This window comes from Homalodisca vitripennis, unplaced genomic scaffold (assembly GCF_021130785.1).
Source record: "Homalodisca vitripennis isolate AUS2020 unplaced genomic scaffold, UT_GWSS_2.1 ScUCBcl_2914;HRSCAF=8071, whole genome shotgun sequence".
NCBI lineage: Eukaryota > Metazoa > Arthropoda > Insecta > Hemiptera > Cicadellidae > Homalodisca > Homalodisca vitripennis.
This window is the reverse complement of record NW_025779049.1, coordinates 51,033-73,263: the sequence shown is the minus strand read 5'-3', so window position 1 is coordinate 73,263 and position 22,231 is coordinate 51,033. Positions and strand designations below refer to the sequence as shown.

Below are 22,231 nucleotides of genomic sequence, written 5' to 3'. Positions count from 1 at the left end.
ATATTTGTAGTTGGAAATGAATTTTTTGTTTTTGTTTTTCTTCATAGAATTACATATATTACGGTAAATTTTTGTTTTAAATACATAAATATTGAAAGCTATTAATAAACTTACTTTTAAATTGGTTTAGCATGTTATATTAAGTATTTTAATTCTTTGATTTCTTTACGATATGTTTTACCCCGATATTGTCATTAGTCGAATGACATTCTTCCCTAAATATAAGTGAAACGTCGGTTTTCGTTGTACTCAATTTAGGTTCAACTGGATTGCATGCATCCATGAGTAGTATACTTTGGCCGTTCCTGGGACAAAGCACCCGAGACCGGTTCTGGGACAAACCGTGTGAGACCGAATCTGGGACAGAATTTTTTAGAGAGCGACTAAGAGTGTGAGTATGGGTAGTCAGAACCGCGCCGCGCGAATCACCACGCATGTCATCGCTGTCCCGTCACCGCGCAGACACCACGCGTTGTTACTGTAAGTATACAAGCAATTGGCACGCGCCTCGTCAGCACCGCGCCGCGCGACTGCTGAACCGTCACCACCACCACGCTGTGTGAGACACCGCGTGTTGTTTCTATAAGTATACAAACAATCGTTACGCGCCTCGTCACTGTCCAGTCACCGCCGCGCCCGCGAGACACCGCACCTTTTAAATTACTAGTTTGGTATACTGTAAGTGTATTGTGGATAGTATCAGGAATTAATGAAGCAGAAAAGTCGGAAAGAAATCCTGCTTCGAGCATTAGAGGTTCATAAACCTGTGGTTAAGCGATTCCCTAAGAGAAAAATTGTAACTTTGGGTATTGATGATTTGTGGGCTGCAGACCTTCTTGTAATGATTAGGTTTTCAAAGGAAAATGATGGATTCAGATACATACTTAATGTAATTGATACGTTTTCAAAATATGCGTGGTCAGAACCATTAAAAACTAAAAGCTCACAAGAGGTTACTAAATCGTTTGGTAAAATATTAAGAAGAGCGAAATTGGTTGGTCACAAACCGTTTCCATAGAACTCTCAATGAAAAAATGAAAGTGCACTTTGAAATTCAAAACTATTTTAGATGGGTGTCACATTTACAGAAGCTTCTACGTCAATATAACAGTAAATTTCATAGCACTATAAAGATGAGCCCATCAGAAGTGAATTCAAGCAATGAACAAACTTTAAGAACCATGTACGCAAACACTGGACGATGTCTAGTATTCAGACCCAGACTTTCGGTTGGAGACCGCGTAAGAATTACTATAAAGAAAGATGTATTTGGAAATAAATACCGCAGAAATTGGACAAGAGAAATTTTTCGGATTGTGGCTGTCAACAAAACTTGCCCTGTTACCTACAAAATCGCAGACCAGTCTGGTGAGGAAATAATAGGATCGTTTTATGAAAAAGAGTTACAAAAAACTATGTTCTAGTTCAGAGTCAAATGTATTAATAATGCTCTCATCCTTCCTTCCACTCATCCCACACACCCACCCTCTTCCTACTCCTCTTCTTATTCTCATCCATCCATACCTCATCCTTTTCCATCGTCAATCGCCCATACAGTAAGAGAGTAGCCAGCTCTATAATAATGGCGTTTTCTCCTGCTAGCAAGCAAACAGCATTTCTCAATGCTACGGATGGTCTTCGAAGATCATCAGTCAAGAAATGTCCGAATTGTGGATCAGAGGTTACTGCATCTAACCTATCCCGCCACCAAAAAACAAAGAAGTGTATGTCAGTGTCAAATCCACCAGCTTATGCTTCTTCCAACGGATTCAATGAAAAACCTCCTTCGATGAAACAAGTATGTTCAAGATGTGGTGCTGAAGTCAGGAACTCCTCCATGTCCCGCCATAAAAAAACAAAGAAATGCATGTCCACGTTAGACAGACAAACTCCGGATTTTGATATGTCTATGTTGGAAAACTACGCTGATGCTGTGAGTGACAATCAATTCCAGAACGTGATTGCTGATTTTGATATGTCTATGTTGCCAGAGTCCTATTCAAATCTCAGTCCTGAAGAACAAGACGCGATTGCTGATTTTGATATGTCTATGTTGCCAGAGTCCTATTCAAATCTCAGACCTGAAGAACAAGACGCGATTGCTGATTTTGATTTGTCTATGTTAGACACTTCAGATTTCTATTCCAAAATTAGAGCTATAATTGGTCCATCTACAGCTGACGCTCCAAAGTTTGAACCACCAGTAAAAAGGATACACTCCGATTCATCGAAAATTATATCAATACTTGGTCCACCACCATTTGAAGTTCTGGATAAGTCAGACTATTCACTGCATATACCATATAGTCCTGTATACCATTCACCACTACATATCCCAGAGAGTGCAACATACAACGTGCTTAGTCCGACCGATGTACGTGCTCAAATAAAACCCCAGAAGAAACCATGTCCAAAATGCAGTAAGGAAATAACGGTTTCCAACATGGCTCGCCATCAAAAATCTCAGAAATGTGCCAACAACCAGCATGGTATGACATATAACGAACGTCTGAAAAAGATGGAAATCAAACCAGCTCCTAAAAGTAAAATGTGTTGGATTTGTGAAACACCAATAGAGTCATCCAACTGGAACCGTCACAAACAATCGAAACGCCATATCCGTTTGTCAGCACTTCATGAAGGTCCTCGATACAGGAGTGAAATATTACCCATTACGAGACTGACACCAAGACTGCCGGCACCCACTCCAGACATCAACATGCTGGTAAAGAAATACCCAAAACGACCAAGGGAAGTCAAACAAGTACCGAAGGTCAATACAAACGATATAGCTCTTGAAGCGATGATCCGAAAACCGAATAGACCACAAAAGATTCCTACAGGTGTGAAAAAGATTATTAGTGAGACACCGACTAGTACAATTAATAGTGAGAATTCGATTAGCCCTACCATGGAAGAGAGACAGCTTCTGTCTGAAACAGAATCACCTTCAACCACTCATCTGGTTCCGGTACGTACTCCAGAGGAGTCGCAGACAATACTTGATGAAATATCAGAAGTCCAGTCGGCATTCACGGGAAGATTGAAAACGTATGTGATTATGAACAAACGTGTGATCAAAGATCCAAAAATGTTTCTTGAGATATGCAAACCACTCGTTGTTGAAAAACTTCAGGAAGCTGTAAAAGAAAAAAGATCTTAAGGTAAACATGGTTTATCATGCTGAATTCAAGATAATAATAAACGATGTGGAGGTGACTCAAGTCATGAACTTTAAAACGAAAAATGAAATTCTTTACTCGACAACGTCTCTGTCTGACTATTATAACTCAGCAAAACTTAAGATGTTGGTTGAGATGGAGAAGTTTGAGGCAAACGGTTCTCAATGGTCACTAAAAAGTGTGAAAGACTTGGAGATCAGAGTCAACCGATACGTTCCTTTTCACGGATCCAGCTATGTGGTTCTACCAAAACAGATTCAATCCAAAAAGGCTGTTATTAATGTAAAAAACGATGATCAGAAATGTTTTATGTGGTCTATTCTGGCAGCTTTACATCCAGTTAAGGTTCATCCAGAAAGAATCAGCAATTACGAACCTTTCAAACGAGAGCTGCTTCATGCACTAGCAACTTGCGAATGCCCCATGAAACTTGATGATATAGCAAAGTTTGAAAGACGTAGTGGAATTTCTGTTAATGTCTATGCTTATGATGACAAGTTCGATATATTCCCGCTGAGAATAACTGATAACGAGATGGAAAAACATGTTAATCTACTGTTTATCAGAGAAAAAACAAACACTCACTACTGCTGGATCAAAGATATGTCCCGTTTGGTTAGTTCACAGATCTCACGAAATGGACATAAGATGTGGATATGCAATAGGTGTTTACAACACTTTACGAGAGAGGATTTACTCATCAAGCATAGAGAAGACTGTAACACACACGATGCTGTGAAATTGGAACTACCAGAGCCAGGAACTGTAATTAGATTTAAAGATTTCAATTGCTCAATGAGAGTGCCCTTTGTGTATTACGCAGACTTTGAATGCTGTCTAGCACCTATTTCAACATGCCAACCGTGTAAAGTGGATTGTAATGGTAATCATCAGTCGTTCACTATTAAATATCAGAAACATAATGCCATTTCCTTCTGTATGTATGGGGCGTCAGAGGACGGCTTTTCCAAACCACCGATTAAATACTTTGGAGACGATGCTGCACATGTATTTGTAAAATCATTGATTGAGGAGTCGATAAGGATTAATGAACTTTACAAGAGTGAAGCAATAGTCCCCATGCAGTTGATGACAAAAGAGCAACAGGAAATGTTTGAATCTACTACTACGTGTCATATCTGTGGAAATTTTCTTGGTGATGATCGTGTTAGAGACCATAACCATTTGACGGGTTTGTTTAGAGGAGCAGCTCACAACAAGTGTAACATCAATTTCAAAAAACCTAGGTTCATTCCTGTTTTCATTCATAATTTAGCAGGTTACGACACTCACCTATTCATTAAAGAGTTTGGTAAGTTCGAAAATCGCATATCATTGATACCCAACAACGAGGAGCGGTACATTTCCTTTACGGTCAGTGTGGAAGGTGGAATTGAACTACGATTCATCGATTCATTCAAGTTCATGTCACAAAGTCTCGATAGGTTGGCAAAGAATCTGACTAGATCTCAATTCAAACACATCTCAACATATTACAATGGTAAGGACCTCAATTTATTGCTACGAAAAGGAGTGTACCCTTACGACTACATGGACAGTATAGAAAAATATAGTGAAACATCACTACCTAGTCAAGAAGAATTTTACAATAGACTGAATAAACAACACATAACAAATGAAGATTACAAACATGCGTGCGATGTATGGACCGCCTTTAACATTCAGAACATGAAAGAATATACAATGCTATATAACGAAACCGATGTCTTGCTGCTTGCAGATGTAATGGAAAACTTCAGGGATGTATATCTCAATACATACAAATTAGATCCTGCATGGTATTTCACAGCACCTGGGTTGGCTTGGAACGCAATGCTAAAAATTACAAAAGTCGAACTGTCCCTATTGACTGACATCGATATGGTACTCATGGTTGAAAAGGGTATTCGTGGTGGTATTTCACAGTATTCTCATCGATATGCGAAGGCAAACAATCCCTACATGAAAGACTACGACAAATCGAAACCAAACAACTACCTCATGTACTTGGATGCAAACAACCTGTATGGGTGGGCAATGTCTGTAAAACTACCATATGCAAACTTTCAGTGGAGCTGTACAGACATCGATGTAATGAAAGTTAGTGACGATTCACCCACAGGCTACATATTAGAAGTTGATTTAGAATATCCTGAAGAACTACACGACGTACACTCTGATCTACCTCTCGCTCCAGAACGTAGAGTCCCACCAGGATCGAAAATGGCAAAGCTTCTGACAACTCTCTACGGCAAAGAAAAGTATGTCGTACACTACAAAAATTTAAAGCTTTATTTGAGTCTGGGTATGAAACTAAAACATGTTCATAGAGTTCTTAGTTTCAGTCAAAGCAATTGGTTGCAACCGTACATTAATCTAAATACCATGGAGCGTACAAAGGCGAAAAATGATTTTGAGAAATACTTTTTCAAACTTATGAACAACTCAGTTTTTGGAAAAACTATGGAAAATATGAGAAATCTTTTGGACATTCGTTTGGGTACTAAGTCCAAATTAGTGGAAAGATGGGTTAGCAAACCGACCTTTAAGAGTCGAACCATCTTTACAGAAAACCTAGTTGCTGTACATTTTAGTAAGAAAAAACTTTTGTTAAATAAACCTATTTACGTAGGTATGAGTATTCTAGACATATCAAAGACACTGATGTATGATTTCCACTACAATGTAATGAAAGAGAAGTATGGATCTAATATAAAAATGGTGTACACCGATACTGATTCCCTGATATATGACATCGAAACGAAAAACTTCTATGAAGACATGAAACATTTAATTGGATTATTTGATACAAGTGACTACCCCAAACCCCAACCAATATGGGCTTCCCCACGTAAACAAAAAAGTTCTGGGTAAAATGAAAGATGAACTTAATGGTCGAATCATGCGAGAGTTTGTAGGACTACGATCCAAGATGTATGCGAGCAATATAGAAGACAACCATTTCATAAAGAGGTCTAAGGGCGTGAAAAAAGCTGTAGTTGAAAATGAAATTACCTTAAGCAACTATAAAGACTGTTTGTTTAGTAACATCGAGCACTACAAAACGATGAATACAATTCGGAGTCAAGCACACAATCTCTACAGCGTAGAACACCATAAAGTGGTACTTTCATCAAAGGACGACAAGCGTTTCGTACTCGAAGACAATATCCGAACCCTAGCATGGGGTCATCATAGAATATGCGAAAACTGTTAAATTGTAAATGTATGTAAGAGAACATACTATGGAAATTCAAGTGTATTGCAGAGAGAAATTCGAAGACCAATTTTTACCTAGACCGTTACGATGTCTTATTGTAGGACCGTCTGGGTGTGGTAAAACGAACTTGTTATTGAATTTCATTTACAACAAAGATGGAGTTCCGTTCAAGAATCTATATGTGTTTAGTCGTTCAATAGAACAACCTGCATATGTAGATCTGCGTGAACAATACAGTAGATTAGAAAAACACCTTAGAAGACACATAGCGTTTTTCTATTCGTCCTGTCAAGATCTCATTTCTATCGATGACTGCAAACCAAACTCACTTGTGGTATTCGATGACTGCCTCCTAGAAGAGCAAACTAAAATGAAAGACTATTTCATTAGAGGACGTCATAAAGGGATTTCTTGCGTCTACCTGAGTCAGAGCTATGGTCGGGTTGATATGCAGGTCATACGAAACAATGTTAATCTGTTGTGTCTGTTTACAATGAACAAGTACTATACAAAGAGAGTGTTCCAGGACTTTGTAGGTTCTGACATGACTTTCAACCAATTTGAGGCTCTCTGTTTTGAGTGCTGGAAAACACCTCATGGATTCATATCTATTAATACTACAGCTAAACCACAAAAAAGGAAATACATGTGCAATTTAAAAAGGAAACTAAGTGTTGAATAATTCTTCGCTGAAAAACGTACCAGTATAAACGTAATTTGACGTTTAAGTATAAACGTAATTTGACGTTCATAAACGTAATTTGACGTTCATAAACGTAATTTGACGTTCAAGTATAAACGTAATTTGACGTTAATAAACGTAATTTGACGTTAATAAACGTAATTTGACGTTCATAAACTTAATTTGACGTTCATAAACGTAATTTGACGTTCATAAACGTAATTTGACGTTCAAGTATAAACGTAATTTGACGTTCCAGTGTATCTATTACTATAAGTATACAACATGGCGAATAAACTAGATGCAAAAGAAGCAAGGCGACTTGAAAAAATTCAGAGTGTCTTGGCAGCAAAGTTCAAACGTGCTGAACAGGATGAATTAAAAAAACTTCTCAAACAAAAATACTATATCATCAAATCCTAATGAGACGTCTGCCGACCATTGAAAGACTTGAAAAGAGTTTCAGAGATTACATAAAATCGTTGAATCTTAGTATAAATTCTGACGATTTCAAGATCTTTAAAGATGGTGACAAAATATCAATTAATTCTCCAATTAAATTATACTTGAATAAAACCGTTAGTGATCTCTTAGGTTTTGAAAAATCTGATGCAACAAACTTACAAAAAGAATCGTCTTACTTCAACTCAAATGAAAATGTAATTGCATCGAATCCACCGAATCTCAGAGCCGTTGATGTCATCGAGATACACTGCAATATTGTCAACAACAGTCTTGTCAATCATGATGTTCACTCTCACAAACATTTGGAGACAGCAATCCTCTACTCCTTTTCCCCTAATATACCACACGGCTACAAAATATCTCAATCACCTCAAGAAAAACACTACATACCTCTTCGGAGCGGTTTACGAAACATTCAACAGATCACAATCACACTTGTAGACCAAAACAAAACAACCAACTGCTCCAGAACAACCATGTAAACAACATCGTCTATTTAGATCTGATCAGTAAATCACAAACACATACATACTCACAATTGTGGTAAATAAACACACGCGTGGTGTCTGCGCGGGGACGGGACAGCGATGACATGTGTGGTGATTCGCGCGGCGCGGTTCTGACTACCCATACTCACACTCTTAGTCGCTCTCTAAAAATTCTGTCCCAGATTCGGTCTCACACGGTTTGTCCCAGAACCGGTCTCAGGTGCTTTGTCCCAGGAACGGCCAAAGTATACTACTTCCATGGATTTCTTAAAACCAAAATAGAGCAATTATAAGGCAAAATTTATTTAGGGGTCTATACTCTTCAATTTGTACACATCAGAACTATTAAGTTATGTAAAACATTGTATAGTTCATCTATATACAGACGATTGTCGGTTACATTATTCTTTTCTGGTTGCTAATACAAATTTTGATCTGGACAAGATCATGTTATAACGGACTCAAGTTTAACATCAGCAAGTGCTCAGTTCTACATATGGCACAATAAAAAAGAGATACAGTCTCTCATCTAGAGTGGTGTGCAGGTAATACTGGATGGCCAGGCCCTAATGGCTTGTGGCAAGATAAAAAACCCTGGATGTTGTGCATGACAAAGAACTCACGTTTCCTGATCACGTCAGCTACGCTATTCAGCGATCTGACTTTTTTGTGGACAGTATACCATTGCTCAAGAGGAGGATCGCCGGTCTACATGAGTTATCTGCCTAGTAGTTGCACAATGAGGGAACACACTCGTTCTTATACTTTACCTGTACGTCTTTCATTGCTGTTATTTATATATTGTGTCTTGTTAATTCTTGTATATTCTTGTTTATTCATGGTTTTATTCTCATTGTTTCGTGCTAATTTATTGCTAACTTTGTGCTGTTATTGTTCGTTGTTTTCTATAGTTCAAATCACGGTACACTAATAATTAATTACGTTATTGTCTTTCATAGTTTATATCCTTTTCGTCACTTAAATAGTTTATTAATCGTTATTGCTCTATTTGTCACTGTAGTTGTTTACTTTCATTGTTTAAATTATTGTTCAAAACTGTAAAAATGGAGATGTCCGTTGAAATTTAAAATAAAATAAAATATAATAAAAATCTCTAGGAAGGCTGAAGGGACTGTATAGGATTCCACCTGTTACCGGAATCCACCAAAGTTCAGCTCATGCAGTCAGTCAATTTTTCAGTTCAGTATGTTATTACTACTATCCAGCAATAGGGCAATAGCCTTTCAAGGTAGCACACATGATGGATTCAGAAGTTCCAGAATACTGCAGTAAGTTTAATTTACTGCTTCTCACTTTTTGACTGCGTATCTCCCTATCGCGAGGTTGCCTCCCTGCTTCCTATGGAAGCCTTTAGCAGGATACTGACGTGCTCCACTGTCCATAAAGTCTTGTCTCTTAAGGAGCCGTAGTACTTAAGTGAGGAACTTCGTTTCCCGGTAAAGGTTGCCGAACCATGCGTCCGTCAGCCTGAAAGGTAACTCTCACAAAGTGCACGCGTAACTCTCGCTCGCACTTGCCGAAAGTTAAGCAAGAGGCAGGCCGGAAAAATGTTTCCTACTTTGGGCCTACTCTTTATAATGATATTTATGAATACATTAAATGTGTTACAGTTTTTGAATCCAAATAAAAACGAATGTTACATGATTTTGGTAGTTTATTAATAGGTTAGCTTTTAAACAATTATAAGTTTTAATTTATTTATCAGTTTAGGCCAAGTTAGTTTTAACTAGTAGATTATGACACAAGTCATTCTGAAACACGTTTAAACTAGAAATGCACCTAAACAAAAGTATTTTGTTATTAATTTATTAGTATGCATTTTAGGCCCCTACGGGTGTAGGCTTGTGTCGATTGCATTTCTATTTTAGTAGAGAACACAATAGGGGCATCGACACACTAGAACTTTATACATTTCTTTAAGAAAAATATTTTTAAAGAGTTGCAATGTTTTGGAACAAATACTATCAACCTAAATATAAACAGACTATGCGTGACACTCGGTATATAAACTTTCCGTTTCATTTCACCCCTCTAAATATGGATTTTCAAAACATTCTTTCGTTAAGTGCATTCTCTGCGTGCCTGTGAATATTTTCTAAAATATATATAATAAACTACCATTTTAAAATGTGTAAGATAATAATTACCGTATACTATAAACAATAAATGGTCATGTGGGAAAAGATGTTAGAAATATTTAATATTAAGCCTTTACATAAAGTGAAAATCTTATAAGATAAAGTCATCCAATTCCATGTACGTAGATGCTTTAAATTTCTCCTACAAGCTCCTTAGTGATCATCTTACTCATTCATGAGAATACGCGCCTCATTCATGAGAATACGCGCCTCATTCATTACGCAACGGATTGTAATTACATAGAGATTTAGAAGTAAGACATTAATCCTTAATTGACCCCACATAAGTTTTTCTACCGTTACTCTAACCAATTTCACACTATCCCTCTGTTTTAAACAAAAAATCATCTTCAAATAATGTTATGTAATATAATTTTCTCTTTACATTTAAAATGAGAAAATTATGGTAAATTTATGGTAATTTCTGTAAGCTTCGAAATAATGTAAACATATTATCACATAATAGTGAAAATACTGACAACTTTAACAGTATCATTACTTTTAAATCTTTTTAAAGTTAATGAAATCATTACTTATGAAATTATTACTTGTGAATAATTACTCGTAACAGTAACAAAGAGATAAGGTCTGAATCATAAAAAGTGATAAATATGTTTTTTTATAAAATATCTACATTATTGGATTCGCCTTTAGACAAAGGTCAATCGTAAACAGAAACTTACAATATATCGTAAACTTTCATTTCACTGATTAAAAAAAGTGTTTTAAAATTGTATATTTATGACACCAGAGTCCAGGATAGAGTGCTTTAAATATTGTAAATATTAATACTCTAAATCACTTAAGCTTTCCGGCCACGTTTGAATTTATTACCGATTCCAGGCACATCTACGGGATGGCTTATCAACATTTGTTGTTTAATTCATGTGGCATTAAACTTTTAGATTTCACGACTTAACTTAGTTCCAGCAGATTCCTCTGGATTGAATAGTCATTCAATACAAATGTCTGACAATGCATTTTCACTAACACAACCATTATATTAAGATATAGAGTAAATAAAATAAATATTATAAAGTATTATTGGCTGAGCGTTTACGAAGCCCTGAGGGGTGGGAAAATATATTTCCAAATATCCGTCTGTCTGCACGATATCTCAAGAACAAACTGGTCTATAGACTTGTATTTGCAAAGTTAGAGTCAGAAGTCGGTAAAACATTTGATTTGATTACACTTTTGTTGTACTAATTACCTCACTGGGAGATTTATTACCTATTACTTATGGATAGCAATAAAACCTAACGCAATGGACATAACTGTCATGTAACTGATTTTATCCGTAGAAATTAAATTATACATTACACACCATTTCTAAACATACAAGGATGATCTGATGGTACATTTCCAACCATACCAATTTTATCTTGCTCATTTAAACCTATGATTCAGTAGGCTTACACAACGTATCTTTTAAAACCTGTTACGTGACACATAGAGTGCCGTACCACTACCTCTTATACAAATTTACCTGTACAATGGAGGACCAATCTCCCAATGGACCGTTACAAAATGATTACCATCATATCATCCACGCAAACTTTCTCAGAAATGTTTATATTTTACATAAGATTTAATATAACAGTATTCAGTTTGTTTACGAATTTGTTTTTCCTTCAATTTTCTGATTTCCGTCGTTGTTACTTTAAAGACTACTATGGAAAAGTTATGATTGTATTAAAGTACCTATCCTGTTACCCAAATGAAAATAGAATCCTTTTTAGGATTGAAAGGAACCTATACGGTATATCAAGATCCTTGACCTTCCTGTCAAGAGTGGATAGTGCCATAAAGGCAATCATCGGCACTATTTCATTCCTTAACGAGCCCTTCATAAATTGCAATATACGACTTTTCGGTTCATATATAACTCCATCAATCAAAAATTATTAAATCATTACACATTTTCTTCACTTCAATTTACTGATTTAGAATTATAGCTTAGCAGTGTTGTTTAAATAAATTTCTACGTAGAGAACTCTATAATTAGTTCGGGTTTAATGTAATACCCAAAGAATTGAATGAGCACTGATACCATTATAAAGTATTTATTACTATTTTCAAATAATTTACAAGATTATAAAACAAATCTTTCTCATAAATGTAATACCATCTTTTGTATATATTTCTTTAAATTACCTTTAATACAATACTACAGGAATAAGACATCTTAACCGCCAAAACTGTGTGCCAAAAATAATATATGTTGCCTATCACGTTTACAAGAGTTGATGCATACAAAATGTGGTGTTAATTGCCATCCGCACTATAACCATTAGTGTAAATTCATCTCATCAATTACGGCATTCAAACTACATTCCACTTGGCGTTGACTATGTTTGTTGCTGTTTCACTAGATTTATAACCAGCCATTATACATATCGCTGTTGTCCCAATTTTATCAGAGATTATTGATTCCTGTATAATATGGATATACAAAGGTACTCAAGAGTTATTTTGATTATATAAAAAAAATGTATAATACGTATAAGATTTGGTGGATAAATTTGTAGCAGATGCTGCTTTCTACGGAATTCAGGAAATGGCAATAGCCTTATTTAATTTCAATTAACATTGAATCACAAAAAGCTCTGTGGTGTAATGGTAGTACGTTCACCCCGCTTAGTAAAAGATCCGGGTTCGAATCCCGGCGGAGCAAGTACTCTTTGTGATTCAATGTTAATTAAAATTAAATAAGGCTATGCCATTTATACAATTTAATGTAAATAAAAGTCGTTTGACAGGTATTTGGTCTTCTAATCATATGTTAGTTTGCTTATTTAAACGAATATGTGACAGATACGGCCAAATAAAAATAATTAATTTGGAAAAAGTAAGCGCTCTGTGGTTTAATGGTAGCACATTCACCCGGCAAGTGAGAGATCAGAGTTCGACTCCCGGCGGAGCGAGTACTTTTTGTAATTCAATTTTTATTGAAATTAAATAAAGCTATTGCCATTTATACAATTTTATGTAAATAAAAGTCTTTAGACAGGTATTAGGTCTTACAATCATATGTTAGTTTGCTTATTTAAACGCATGTGTGACAGATACGGCCAAATAAAAATAATTAAATTAGAAAAAAGTAAGCGCTCTGTGGTGTAATGGTACCACATTCACCCGGCTAGTGAGAGATCCGAGTTCGAATCCCGGCGGAGCGAGTACTTTTTGTGATTCAATGTTTATTGAAATTAAGAAAGGCTATTGCCTTTATACAATTTAATGTAAATAAAAGTCGTTTGACAGGTATTAGGTCTTCCAATCTTATGTTAGTTTGCTTATTTAAACGAATATGTGACAGATACGGCCAAATAAAAATAATTAATTTGGAAAAAGTAAGCGCTCTGTGGTTTAATGGTAGCACATTCACTCGGCAAGTGAGAGATCAGAGTTCGACTCCCGGCGGAGCGAGTACTTTTTGTAATTCAATTTTTATTGAAATTAAATAAAGCTATTGCCATTTATACAATTTTATGTAAATAAAAGTCTTTAGACAGGTATTAGGTCTTCCAATCATATGTTAGTTTGCTTATTTAAACGCATGTGTGACAGATACGGCCAAATAAAAATAATTAAATTAGAAAAAAGTAAGCGCTGTGTGGTGTAATGGTAGCACATTCACCCGGCTAGTGAGAGATCCGAGTTCGAATCCCGGCGGAGCGAGTACTTTTTGTGATTCAATGTTTATTGAAATTAAGAAAGGCTATTGCCTTTATACAATTTAATGTAAATAAAAGTCGTTTGACAGGTATTAGGTCTTCCAATCTTATGTTAGTTTGCTTATTTAAACGCATGTGTGACAGATACGGCCAAATAAAAATAATCAAATTAGAAAAAAGTAAGCGCTCTGTGGTGTAATGGTAGCACATTCACCCGGCAAGTGAGAGATCCGAGTTCGACTCCCGGCGGAGAGAGTACTTTTTGTGATTCAATGTAAATTGAAATTAAATAAGGCTCTTACCATTTATACAATTTAATGTAAATAAAAGTCATTTGACAAGTATTTGGTCTTCTAATCATATGTTAGTTTGCATATTTAAACGCATATGTGACAGATATGGCCAAATAAAAATAATTAAATTAGAAAAAAGTAAGCGCTCTGTGGTGTAATGGTACCACATTCACCCGGCAATTGAGAGATCCGGGTTCGACTCCCGGTGGAGCGAGTTCTTTTTGTGATTCAATGTTTATTGAAATTAAATAAGGCTATGCCATTTAATTAAACAATTTATTGTAAATAAAAGTCATTTGACAAGTATTTGGTCTTCCAATCATATGTTAGTTTCCATATTTTAACGCATATGTGACATACGGCCAAATAAAAATAATTAAATTGGAAAAATTAAGCGCTCTGTAGTGTAATGGTAGCACATTCACCCAGCAAGTGAGAGATCCGGGTTCGACTCCCGGCGGAGCGAGTTCTTTTTGTGATTTAATGTTTATTGAAATTAAATAAGGCTATGCCATTTATACAATTTAATGTAAATAAAAGTCGTTTGACAGGTATTTGGTCTTCCAATCATATGTTAGTTTGCTTATTTAAACGCATATGTGACAGATACGGCCAAATAAAAATAATTAATTTGGAAAAAGTAAGCGCTCTGTGGTTTAATGGTAGCACATTCACCCGGCAAGTGAGAGATCAGAGTTCGACTCCCGGCGGAGCGAGTACTTTTTGTAATTCAATTTTTATTGAAATTAAATAAAGCTATTGCCATTTATACAATTTTATGTAAATAAAAGTCTTTAGACAGGTATTAGGTCTTCCAATCATATGTTAGTTTGCTTATTTAAACGCATGTGTGACAGATACGGCCAAATAAAAATAATTAAATTAGAAAAAAGTAAGCGCTGTGTGGTGTAATGGTAGCACATTCACCCGGCTAGTGAGAGATCCGAGTTCGAATCCCGGCGGAGCGAGTACTTTTTGTGATTCAATGTTTATTGAAATTAAGAAAGGCTATTGCCTTTATACAATTTAATGTAAATAAAAGTCGTTTGACAGGTATTAGGTCTTCCAATCATATGTTAGTTTGCTTATTTAAACGCATGTGTGACAGATACGGCCAAATAAAAATAATCAAATTAGAAAAATGTAAGCGCTCTGTGGTGTAATGGTAGCACATTCACCCGGCAAGTGAGAGATCCGAGTTCGACTCCCGGCGGAGAGAGTACTTTTTGTGATTCAATGTAAATTGAAATTAAATAAGGCTCTTACCATTTATACAATTTAATGTAAATAAAAGTCATTTGACAAGTATTTGGTCTTCTAATCATATGTTAGTTTGCATATTTAAACGCATATGTGACAGATATGGCCAAATAAAAATAATTAAATTAGAAAAAAGTAAGCGCTCTGTGGTGTAATGGTAGCACATTCACCCGGCAAGTGAGAGATCAGAGTTCGACTCCCGGCGGAGCGAGTACTTTTTGTAATTCAATTTTTATTGAAATTAAATAAAGCTATTGCCATTTATACAATTTTATGTAAATAAAAGTCTTTAGACAGGTATTAGGTCTTCCAATCATATGTTAGTTTGCTTATTTAAACGCATGTGTGACAGATACGGCCAAATAAAAATAATCAAATTAGAAAAAAGTAAGCGCTCTGTGGTGTAATGGTAGCACATTCACCCGGCAAGTGAGAGATCCGAGTTCGACTCCCGGCGGAGAGAGTACTTTTTGTGATTCAATGTAAATTGAAATTAAATAAGGCTCTTACCATTTATACAATTTAATGTAAATAAAAGTCATTTGACAAGTATTTGGTCTTCTAATCATATGTTAGTTTGCATATTTAAACGCATATGTGACAGATATGGCCAAATAAAAATAATTAAATTAGAAAAAAGTAAGCGCTCTGTGGTGTAATGGTACCACATTCACCCGGCAATTGAGAGATCCGGGTTCGACTCCCGGTGGAGCGAGTTCTTTTTGTGATTCAATGTAAATTGAAATTAAATAAGGCTCTTACCATTTATACAATTTAATGTAAATAAAAGTCATTTGACAAGTATTTGGTCTTCTAATCATATGTTAGTTTGCATATTTAAACGCATATGTGACAGATATGGCCAAATAAAAATAATTAAATTAGAAAAAAGTAAGCGCTCTGTGGTGTAATGGTAGCACATTCACCCGGCAAGTGAGAGATCAGAGTTCGACTCCCGGCGGAGCGAGTACTTTTTGTAATTCAATTTTTATTGAAATTAAATAAAGCTATTGCCATTTATACAATTTTATGTAAATAAAAGTCTTTAGACAGGTATTAGCTCTTCCAATCATATGTTAGTTTGCTTATTTAAACGCATGTGTGACAGATACGGCCAAATAAAAATAATTAAATTAGAAAAAAGTAAGCGCTGTGTGGTGTAATGGTAGCACATTCACCCGGCTAGTGAGAGATCCGAGTTCGAATCCCGGCGGAGCGAGTACTTTTTGTGATTCAATGTTTATTGAAATTAAGAAAGGCTATTGCCTTTATACAATTTAATGTAAATAAAAGTCGTTTGACAGGTATTAGGTCTTCCAATCTTATGTTAGTTTGCTTATTTAAACGCATGTGTGACAGATACGGCCAAATAAAAAATAATCAAATTAGAAAAAGTAAGCGCTCTGTGGTGTAATGGTAGCACATTCACCCGGCAAGTGAGAGATCCGAGTTCGACTCCCGGCGGAGAGAGTACTTTTTGTGATTCAATGTAAATTGAAATTAAATAAGGCTCTTACCATTTATACAATTTAATGTAAATAAAAGTCATTTGACAAGTATTTGGTCTTCTAATCATATGTTAGTTTGCATATTTAAACGCATATGTGACAGATATGGCCAAATAAAAATAATTAAATTAGAAAAAAGTAAGCGCTCTGTGGTGTAATGGTACCACATTCACCCGGCAATTGAGAGATCCGGGTTCGACTCCCGGTGGAGCGAGTTCTTTTTGTGATTCAATGTTTATTGAAATTAAATAAGGCTATGCCATTTAATTAAACAATTTATTGTAAATAAAAGTCATTTGACAAGTATTTGGTCTTCCAATCATATGTTAGTTTCCATATTTTAACGCATATGTGACATACGGCCAAATAAAAATAATTAAATTGGAAAAATTAAGCGCTCTGTAGTGTAATGGTAGCACATTCACCCAGCAAGTGAGAGATCCGGGTTCGACTCCCGGCGGAGCGAGTTCTTTTTGTGATTTAATGTTTATTGAAATTAAATAAGGCTATGCCATTTATACAATTTAATGTAAATAAAAGTCGTTTGACAGGTATTTGGTCTTCCAATCATATGTTAGTTTGCTTATTTAAACGCATATGTGACAGATACGGCCAAATAAAAATAATTAATTTGGAAAAAAGTAAGCGCTCTGTGGTTTAATGGTAGCACATTCACCCGGCAAGTGAGAGATCAGAGTTCGACTCCCGGCGGAGCGAGTACTTTTTGTAATTCAATTTTTATTGAAATTAAATAAAGCTATTGCCATTTATACAATTTTATGTAAATAAAAGTCTTTAGACAGGTATTAGGTCTTCCAATCATATGTTAGTTTGCTTATTTAAACGCATGTGTGACAGATACGGCCAAATAAAAATAATTAAATTAGAAAAAAGTAAGCGCTGTGTGGTGTAATGGTAGCACATTCACCCGGCTAGTGAGAGATCCGAGTTCGAATCCCGGCGGAGCGAGTACTTTTTGTGATTCAATGTTTATTGAAATTAAGAAAGGCTATTGCCTTTATACAATTTAATGTAAATAAAAGTCGTTTGACAGGTATTAGGTCTTCCAATCATATGTTAGTTTGCTTATTTAAACGCATGTGTGACAGATACGGCCAAATAAAAATAATCAAATTAGAAAAAAGTAAGCGCTCTGTGGTGTAATGGTAGCACATTCACCCGGCAAGTGAGAGATCCGAGTTCGACTCCCGGCGGAGAGAGTACTTTTTGTGATTCAATGTAAATTGAAATTAAATAAGGCTCTTACCATTTATACAATTTAATGTAAATAAAAGTCATTTGACAAGTATTTGGTCTTCTAATCATATGTTAGTTTGCATATTTAAACGCATATGTGACAGATATGGCCAAATAAAAATAATTAAATTAGAAAAAAGTAAGCGCTCTGTGGTGTAATGGTACCACATTCACCCGGCAATTGAGAGATCCGGGTTCGACTCCCGGTGGAGCGAGTTCTTTTTGTGATTCAATGTTTATTGAAATTAAATAAGGCTATTGCCATTTAATTAAACAATTTATTGTAAATAAAAGTCATTTGACAAGTATTTGGTCTTCCAATCATATGTTAGTTTCCATATTTTAACGCATATGTGACAGATACGGCCAAATAAAAATAATTAAATTGGAAAAATTAAGCGCTCTGTAGTGTAATGGTAGCACATTCACCCAGCAAGTGAGAGATCCGGGTTCGACTCCCGGCGGAGCGAGTTCTTTTTGTGATTTAATGTTTATTGAAATTAAATAAGGCTATGCCATTTATACAATTTAATGTAAATAAAAGTCGTTTGACAGGTATTTGGTCTTCCAATCATATGTTAGTTTGCTTATTTAAACGCATATGTGACAGATACGGCCAAATAAAAATAATTAAATTAGAAAAAAGTAAGCGCTCTGTGGTGTAATGGTACCACATTCACCCGGCAATTGAGAGATCCGGGTTCGACTCCCGGTGGAGCGAGTTCTTTTTGTGATTCAATGTTTATTGAAATTAAATAAGGCTATGCCATTTAATTAAACAATTTATTGTAAATAAAAGTCATTTGACAAGTATTTGGTCTTCCAATCATATGTTAGTTTCCATATTTTAACGCATATGTGACATACGGCCAAATAAAAATAATTAAATTGGAAAAATTAAGCGCTCTGTAGTGTAATGGTAGCACATTCACCCAGCAAGTGAGAGATCCGGGTTCGACTCCCGGCGGAGCGAGTTCTTTTTGTGATTTAATGTTTATTGAAATTAAATAAGGCTATGCCATTTATACAATTTAATGTAAATAAAAGTCGTTTGACAGGTATTTGGTCTTCCAATCATATGTTAGTTTGCTTATTTAAACGCATATGTGACAGATACGGCCAAATAAAAATTATTAAATTGGAAAAAAGTAAGCGCTCTGTGGTTTAATGGTAGCACATTCACCCGGCAAGTGAGAGATCCGAGTTCGACTCCCGGCGGAGCGAGTACTTTTTTAATTCAATTTTTATTGAAATTAAATAAAGGTATTGCCATTTATAAAATTTTATGTAAATAAAAGTCATTTGACAAGTATTAGGTCTTCCAATCATATGTTAGTTTGCTTATTTAAACGCATATGTGACAGATACGGCTACACACACACACACACACACACACACACACACACACACACACACACACACACACACACACACACACACACACACACACACACACACACACACACACACACACACACACACACACACACACACACACACACACACACACACACACACACACACACACACACACACACATATATATATATATATGTAAACAATACAGTTTACGCAATAATTTGAAATGTTCCAATTGAAATTGGCTTTCCTCAAAGATAAAATAGGAATTGTTTCTGTTTATCTGTGATGATTATAACATTTATACGGAATACTTTTCAGCTAAGAGGTTTTTCTTTGATGCTGAGAAACAATATAACTTTAAAATTCCTATTGATGACCCTATGATAGGCAAAGTGTCATTTATCCTATTACTGCTACGTAGAATATCATTTTTCAAATATGCATAACTTTAGAAATTTTAACGTTTGAGTTCAAGATTATTTATGTAAACACGATATAGAGTGAAGGGAATCAGTAAACTGCAGAGTTGGTTTTTCACCCAATGACAATCACTTACATAAGTCATGATAGGAAACGTTCAATGATCCAATAAAAGTTTTGAAAGTCGTTCCTAATGGAATCAATGTGAAATCTCTCCAAAATCAGTCAGATGATATATAATGGATTTTTTTAATAAACTTAGGTTACCACTGTGATAAAATGAATTTTTATATTTAAATCACGATTCTATTATGAAGCTTTAGACACAATGTAAGGAGTAATGAATAATATATATATATATATATATATATATATATATATATATATATATATATTTATTCATATATATTATTTTAAGGAGAAGCCGATCCCATTTTATGCTTTATTCTGCCTGTCCTCATGGGCCACTGACCTGTGCGAGGATCTTATCAAACAAAATAAGGGGGGAGTTCATAAAGTTACAATACAAGGTCGATTTTCCTGATAACAAGTGCAAGGGTCACAGACAGGATTTCAACCTGCGAAATCTCTAACTCAGACTCAATATCTAACGTCTTAGACCGCTCGGCCATCGGCACTCCCAAGTCTTAGTTAGACTTAGTTTTTGTGGTAATGATACAGACACCTCATTTATGCTAGCAAATATTTCCTGCTAATGTTATAGCATTCCCGATTAGTGTCCCTATTTGAGACATCCTTAAGATAAATCGCCTAGGAACGAGAAAATTTACAGTTCAGATGTTGTCATCTATCAAATGCAAATTGCAGCCTCCAATTGTGCAATGTTTATCTGTTCATATAACCGTTCGAGGAAAGTCGTTCTGCAAAGTTCATAACCAATTTTAACATACAAAATTATAAATACACTGAAAACATGTTTAGTTTCACTTTATAAAAACTGCAATATTACGAAAAATATTATTTCCTAAAATTTTTTGGTCACCTCAATTGTAATATATGTGGATATATTTCATGAATTTTAGAACAACAAATAAGGTAAATTGCTGCATTATGTCAGAAGGTTTAGTAGCTGTCCATTAAACAGTCTGTTTTACGTGTCATGGAATAACATAATGTAATATCTCAATACCATTCAATTACCTAGATTAAGTTGATTTCAACATACAGTTGATATATTGTGCAGCAAATTAACATATAATTATTATTAGAGTCACTAATTATCAGGTCCCCTCTTTGTTTTATAATTACAGTACATTCCATGTTAAAATGTTACTTTATATAAACAAAACAAGAGAAATATTAAGCTAAAAACAAACAATTTTAAATAAGTTGTGCTAACTTTAGAACTTAAAATACGTATATCTTTTCAACGCCAATACTTCCCATTTCCCAAAGACAGTGGCGAATTTTAACAAGACGAAAATGGCAAAAAAAATTAAAGTACTTTGAAGGAGACTTCATGAAAATTAAATATAACAGGACGTAATTTATTAGGACATATTATTACTTTTTATGATGCTGTTATTAACCCATTAGTGCCCAGTGCCCACTTTTGTGGGCGCTGCATTTTAAAATACGTCACAATACATTAAAAATTTATCGAGGGAAATTTGGTGCTGGAATATGTCTGGTTGGCCACTCTGCACTCACTAAAGCACCTGGTGTACTGTAGTTGGCAGTTGTTTACAAATGACAGCTCTGTTTTGTTGTGTATTCTAACCTCAATGGATCAAAACAACTGGTAAGTAATACTATAATATTTCAAATACAATCTTATAAAATCATAATGATATGTTTGCTTTTACATAGACTTAAACTAATATGTTTTTATAGTTTTAGCCCTTAAATTCAAATAATTGTAAGAATAATTTGTAGTTAAAGTGAACTGCCCACTTTTGTTGGCAGTGGGCACAAGAGAGTAGGGGTATTTTTTCATCAATCTGCCAACATATGTTGGCACTGGGCATATATGCTGGTGGTGTTTTATTATTATTTAATGGTATATAACATGAATCAAACTGGTAAAATTATGATTCACTGGGTAGTAAAAATAGAGGCCTATGGAACTGTAAAAATGTGATTCATTTATTTTTTTTAATACGTAAAACTAAGATTGATCAGTGGGTTTTGAGTTCTTTGAATTCAAGACTATTGTTTTGCATGATATAAATTTATGGTTGATATGTAATATTTTTGCTCCTTTACAGGTTAAACTTTGAAGAAGTCACTGCCTTATT

The 22,231-nt window shown here is 35.1% G+C and overlaps 4 non-coding genes across 4 annotated transcripts; all 4 read left to right on the top strand.

Annotated features, from left to right (window-relative positions):
- Window positions 1–14,561: 14,561 nt before the first annotated feature.
- Trnaa-agc lies at window positions 14,562–14,632 on the top strand. The gene has a single exon. It is a non-coding gene; the product is annotated as a tRNA-Ala (tRNA).
- A 2,697-nt stretch (window positions 14,633–17,329) lies between these two features.
- On the top strand, window positions 17,330–17,400 carry Trnaa-agc. The gene has a single exon. It is a non-coding gene; the product is annotated as a tRNA-Ala (tRNA).
- A 1,190-nt stretch (window positions 17,401–18,590) lies between these two features.
- On the top strand, window positions 18,591–18,661 carry Trnaa-agc. The gene has a single exon. It is a non-coding gene; the product is annotated as a tRNA-Ala (tRNA).
- Window positions 18,662–19,093: 432 nt separating this feature from the next.
- Window positions 19,094–19,164, top strand: Trnaa-agc. The gene has a single exon. It is a non-coding gene; the product is annotated as a tRNA-Ala (tRNA).
- The last annotated feature ends 3,067 nt before the right edge of the window (window positions 19,165–22,231 follow it).